Source organism: Neocloeon triangulifer, unplaced genomic scaffold (genome assembly GCF_031216515.1).
Source record: "Neocloeon triangulifer isolate White Clay Creek 2 clone unplaced genomic scaffold, ASM3121651v1 ptg000006l, whole genome shotgun sequence".
Classification (NCBI taxonomy): domain Eukaryota; kingdom Metazoa; phylum Arthropoda; class Insecta; order Ephemeroptera; family Baetidae; genus Neocloeon; species Neocloeon triangulifer.
Genome location: NW_026775549.1, coordinates 654,715 through 661,292, shown reverse-complemented (window position 1 = coordinate 661,292; position 6,578 = coordinate 654,715).

Sequence of the window (6,578 nt, the reverse complement as noted above, 5' to 3'; positions counted from 1 at the left end):
TGGTGCAAGCGTTCGATACGAGGTGGCACGGGCTGCATACGCTTGGAAATTTAATCTCTCCTTTTCAAAAAAGAATTATCCATACTGAGTATATTATTTATTCCAAAATTCTAAGATCACTTTAAAATTAAATCTTTTTCAATAGGCCACTTGGTAAGGAATACATTTTTTTATTGACAAAAAATTATTTTTGGTTGACAGAATGACTAGTTTTAATTTTTATAAAAAAATCCTATTTCATCTCAACATACATTATTTTTTTGAATTTCTTTTTTTTTTTTTAAAGAAGGAAAATTTATTTATTTATTTTTTTTTTCAAATTTTTTGTTTAAAATTCTAAAAATAGTTTCAATCAGGGATATGAATAATTCATCAGAACCGCGCACAGTAAAATTGCATCAAAAAAGCGGGGGCTGAGGGCACACAATAAAATTTGAGAGTTGTGCGTGTGCGGCCGTGTCGGTTAGACCTCTCGAGTTGAATTCAATCATTCCGGCGGCGGCCGGCGCCGAGGATAAGAAGAAAAAGAGAGAAAATGGGTTGGTGCGGATTTTGGTATTCCAGCTTGATAAAGCCCTGCAGGCCACAAAACCGAGGGCTCTACTTCCATTATTTGCATGATATGCTAAGTAAGGGTAAATTTTGTATTCCGCAAAAAAACCTTCTTTACGAGAAAGAGAGCAAGCAAGTGCAGAATACGAAATCTGTCAGGGAAATTGCGGTCGGCGCGAATTGATTGTCAAGCCGGGTCGATTGATTCGCGCAGCGAGACTGATAAAGTGCAGCCAATTTATTCAAGAACCTTGGATTTCTCCTCTGATGAGAATTTAAATTATGCATCGGAGAGAAAACTCGAATGCAAAAAAGGCAGTGAATTTTTTACTTTTTAAATATATTTTTTAGGTGAAATTTTATGCACGTGAAAAAGGGAGCAGTGGTATGGAGTGATGCTGGAGGGCATCCGAAAAAGGGACACGGCGCTGCAGCAGATCTGCTGAATATTGGTTTAACCTCGCTGCCGCCGGTTCATTTCCATATTGAGGCAGCGAGAGAATCTCTTTGCTTCCGCTCGCTGTTCTGCTTACTTTCCCGGAGCAATTGCTTTTTCATCTTCAAACGCAGAGTGTCTCTTCGTGTGTGAACACGGCTCCTGTTTGCAATCTATTTGACTTTCAGATTAGCCGCAAAAATCCCCAAAATATTATTATTTCTCCTCTCTGAGCTGAATCCCCCTTTTTTAAAAATAAAATTTTGTTTTTAATAATCAGTTCTCGGAACAGGAAAAAGCTTTGAATTTTTTTTGGCAATTTTATTTTTCCCTTTTTTTATTTTGTTCCCCCGTGGCACGAATGAAATATATTCCCAGGTCCAATTTGCAGCGGCACCGATCCGCGTTTTCCTATCTGATTTGCATCTTGGCGCGGGAAATGTATTCCGCTTCTTCGCGTCCAATTTAATTTCCCGACGTGGCGAAATTCATAATCGCGGAATTTGATACGCGGCCTGCTAGCTGAGAGCTGCCGCGCTGCCTTTTCGTTTTGTTTCTCTCGCGAATGTATATTTTAAAGGAGCTGTCACAAGTTGTAGGATTTATTATCCCTCACGCCGAGGATTTTCACATTACTGCAGGGGTGAAGCCACTTCTGCTTTTCTTCCGCTACTACTCCTGCAGCTGCATACAAAATAAATGATTTGCTTCTAAAAAGTTCTTGCAATACTTACAGTTACATATTAAAAAATTAATTAAATAATTTTATAGTTTTTCTGTGCTTCAAGAATTATTTGAATTACATTTAAATTATTATTATTATTTAAGTTAAAATATCTTAGATTTGATGTAATCATTATGTAAATTAACATGAATTGAATCAAAGTTTGTGCAATGAAAATGTATAATATTTTTATGAATAATCACAATAATTTGAATCTCATAGAAAAAATTGGAAAAACTGCTCATTTAAATAAAATTTAAACAGTGATTAATGATTTATATATATAATTATACGTAAAAAAATCAAATAATAAAAATTTAGCTTACTAAAAATCATTAAGTAATTATATTATAAAAATAACAAAATATAAGATATTTAAAAATTATAAAATTATATTGGTTTTGAGCTCTTTTGGTGTTTTAGATACCTCATGGAATTAGGTAGGTGGTCTCAAATTTTGGAATCTATTATAAAATTCCTGTAGTTTTCCCTTTAACTTACCAATTTGTGGCTTTTCAATAGAAACAAAATTATTAATAAAGAGTCAATGATTGTTTATATTCACTAATTTGTATAAAATGTCTTTGTTTCTTTACATAAATCTTTACCAGACTTTAAGAAAGAAGTTTTGTTTGCTTTTTACTCCCTTAATGAGATGGTTTATGTAAAATAAATATAAAAAAAAACTTAGAGGGGTAAAAGGGTTTTCAATAAACAACATAAAAATCTTTCTGAGAACAGATACGGCTAATTTAATTGCTGAAAATTTATATTTATCCTGTATTTTTAATTTCAAATTATGAAATTTAACATATTATCTTATTTCAATAAAATTGACATATCGACATATCTAATAAATTTCAGCTAAAATTTGAAGAAAAAAAGAACAAATGAAACTGAACTTCAAAAAGAAAAATCGCAGGTTTCAATTCGGTTTGTGAAATTGACGATCGATTTATCTTTCCGTCTCAATTTTTTTTTCCAGCGCTCTCTGTGCGCCCATTATTCCATGTACGCAGTCGAGAGAGATGCTCGCAAGAGAGAAATCCGACCCTGTAATGGAATTTGCAGAACGGAGTTTGGAAGGCAAAGGTAGAGCTTTGGCATGATATCTTTGGCAAGCAAATCCAGCGGCGGCCGCAGCCACCATCGGCAGAGAGAGCAAAGAGCCTCGCTTCACCCACTCGCTGAATTCATAGCAAGTCAGGCAATTTGCATGACAAAGGGTCCTCTTGGAAACTTTTTCATGCGGCAAAAAGCGAGGCGAAAAGAGCAGCCAGTTTAGTTCTCTCTATATAAATTCCGACTGATTTCCATGCATTCTATCTGTCGTCGCAAGTTCTAGTGTCATTATATTTTCCGCCGCAGTGTTTTTTCTTTGCTCTTCGGCTCATTAACATTTGACGAGGTGTGGCCATCAAAGTCGACGCGCGGCCGTTAAGGAAATTGTCTCGCACGGAAAAACACGTTCCGCACCTTCATGAAACAAGTTGCTCTCTCTCGTGGATATAATCGTCTTCGGATGACACATTGCGTGTGTCGCTTCTTTTTGACATTCGCTCGCTTTATTACCCGATCATGGTCGGCACACAAATCAAACTTGCATTAGTTATTTGAGACGCGCACGCAGCCGTCTTTTGAAACTTCAGTGCATTCGCAAAGACGTGACTTGACTCGAATATTCTGCAAAAAAGTGAGAAATAAATATTACCAAATTAGAATGAAATTTTTTACAAATTGAAAAAGTGAAAAGTGTAAAAATTTTGCAACCCGTTCGGTAAGACCCTCCCCTGAAGCCCCAATTTTTTAGTGACTTTTGTTTCCCACTTTTTTTTTCAAAATTTATTATTATTTTTTCGTATGATTATTTTAATGAACATAATCATAAATTATATTATACTAATCTCTTAATTTATAAATTGAAATATTATTTTCGGTTATTGGAGAATAATTTAATTATTTTTTACTTTTTTGAGTTAAATGATTGCTTAGCGTTTTATTATCTCTTAATAATTTATTATTATCACAATATAGATACTTTAATGAGAGAGGTACAAGAAATCGAGATTATAATATGACGTGAAATCAATTTCTACATCCTGCAACTTTTCAGGTGATCAGCGCATTATATAAAAATACTTGAAAAAAAAAGAATAGTATTACGAAATTTTCAAAATAAATAAATTGCAATTATACATTGATTAATAACTAAAAAAAAAATAATAATAATAAATTTCGATAAATTTCTTTTAAAATAAAAATTGATTGTTAATTTACATTACTTTTTTATAATTTAAAACTTTATAAATTTTTTAACTCCTAGATAGCTTTCATGCCTCTTATCACGTCGGCACTAAAAGGTAAAATTCAGGCATAACTTGCTGTCAAACAAATATTATAATTAAATATTTTATTTTGTTTATGTATTAAATTAAAAAAAGCCGAATCCGGCCTAATAAATATTTTGTTGAAGATGTAATTTTTGGCTTTGGTGGTGACCATAAGGCCAGATCTGTATTGTGGTAATAAAATATTTAGTAAAAATTTAATGAGATAGCTGATAGCTTTACAAAGTTCTTGAGAACTGTTGAAAAAAATTAAAATTCACTCGCTTTTTTTGCAACCGGTGGAAATCCATATAAGTTTAAAATGTGGCGAAAAGTCAGTCTGTGCGTCGTTGCAAAAGTGTGTGTTCGCATAATGCCCTGGGAACGGTTATGGGCGATGTTTGGCCCGTTGTTGACACGTCGCAGCAGTTTATGTGGCCGCGCCGATCATATTGTGTGTCGGCGGCGCTGTTTACAAATTAAGCGTAACTCGATTAAATAAATCATTGGTTCAGTAGCAATGACTGTTTATTGCCACAAAGATAGCCAGACGCACAAACGGAGCGAGAGAGAGAGAGAAGAGCTCGGTCGGTTTGCGCCGTGGCAACGCAACCGGCACCACACACGCCGGGCACAAACATTATTCGCCCTTTGAGTGCCGGCAATATATCTTCCACTTGGACTGAATAATTCACATTCACTCACATGCCACGCACTCATCCCTTCTCTCTCTCTCTCGCAATTCCTCTCCGGGGACACTTGTGCAAAAAAGAATCATAAATATGTGTGGCCGTCGCGTCCTCTCTCTGGTGTTGCTTCCTCTCTCTCTCGCGCGCGTGCAAATTCAATTAGGCTGGCCGTGAGTTTGCGAGGGGAGCTGAAAGCATTCAAATCCAATTGCTCTCATTTTTCATAAGGGGCCGCTCGTTGGGGCCTAATTTTCAACAAAAGTTTGGATTCGCTCGCAACGAGACCACAATACTGACTGTCTGGAGGGCACTTTGGATTTATAACAACTGCCAGAAGAGAGGACCATGACTTTTGAACATTTATTTTTGCAAATCAACAGGGCGAATTTTATTTTTAACTTTGAGATTATTTTGGATTTTTTCAGGGGACAACTTAACTAAAATTTATTTGACTCCTTCAAATTTTCATTCACAACAATTTGCTTCTAGTTGTCTATGTTTGTTGTCTATGTAATGGGGAACAGACAAATAAATTGTTTTTTATTCAAATTAAATAAGAAAATCACTATAATCAAAAATAGGATAAACTTTCATTATGTATTTTTTAAGAATCTTTTAATAATCTCTGTTAATGGGAAAATTTCATTCAAAATAATGTTTTTTTAATAGAATAAATAAAGTAAATTGCTTAATTTAATCTTGAAGACGACGTTTTCAGAAACAGATTTTTCATCCTCACAATGAATATTATTCATTGTGAGGATATATTATATTTAAATCCTGATATAAATTTTCAATCTATTCTTAATAAAAATTTACTTTCTTTTTAAAACAATGTTAAAATTGCATTTAATGAAATCTCCAGTGAAATATATGGTGCTGACTCTGAGTGAAGTAAAAGGGCCAATTTAAAAGTCGAGTGTGCCCAATTTATCCCAATGAAACTAAAACTCGAGCGACAGATCTGTGTTGCTGTTTCTCTCTCTTTCTCACTTGTGTGCCGCGTTCATTTGCAGTAATCAAAATGCTAAATTTAGCTCGCGCCTCAATGGTGCAAACGCACACGCATCTCGCGGCGACCTTCGGCCCCTGCTGTGACCCACGACAATTCGCACAAAGCCGTTCTCACGCTTGTTGCTATATTTGGCGCCAATTAAATTAGTGCCGATGTCTGATGCAACGTTCAAAGGCGGCGACGAGTTAATCCTGCGACCATGTGAAATGCATTCCTAGAAGATTTTTCTCCAGTCAGTGATATTATTACATACATATTTTAACCATCATTATAGAAGACTATGTAATCAATCCCAAAACATCATGCCAAGTATTATTCAAAGTTCATACATATTATTAAGTATACCTACCAATGTTGAGCCTTCATAATTTATTTATCGTTAAATGAGACAAATTTTACAGTTAATTATTGATGAATATTATATTTCAAATTGGAATTAAAGAAAAATTTCTAACAAATTACAAATTATTTTTAAATATTAAAAATTGTTTAATGAAAATTATCAAATTAATTAAAAAAAAGATTTGTAGTTAATTAATGGAAATTTAAACATTTATAAACTCAATGTGCATACTAATATGTAGTGTGAATATTTGATTTCATCTTTAAAAATTGTTATTTTGATCAATGCAGTTAGTTCTTCTTTTGTCAATACAGGAATTTAATCATGAATTTCATGTTTATAGAAAATATGAACATCAACCGTTTTTTTTATTTCTAGTTTTTTTTTACCACTTTGATTAATTTGACTAGATCAATTTCTCTGTCTAAATAAAAAGAATTTCATCATTTTGAACAGAAATCGCATGTTTATCAGCGAAGAGCGTCGCTGACA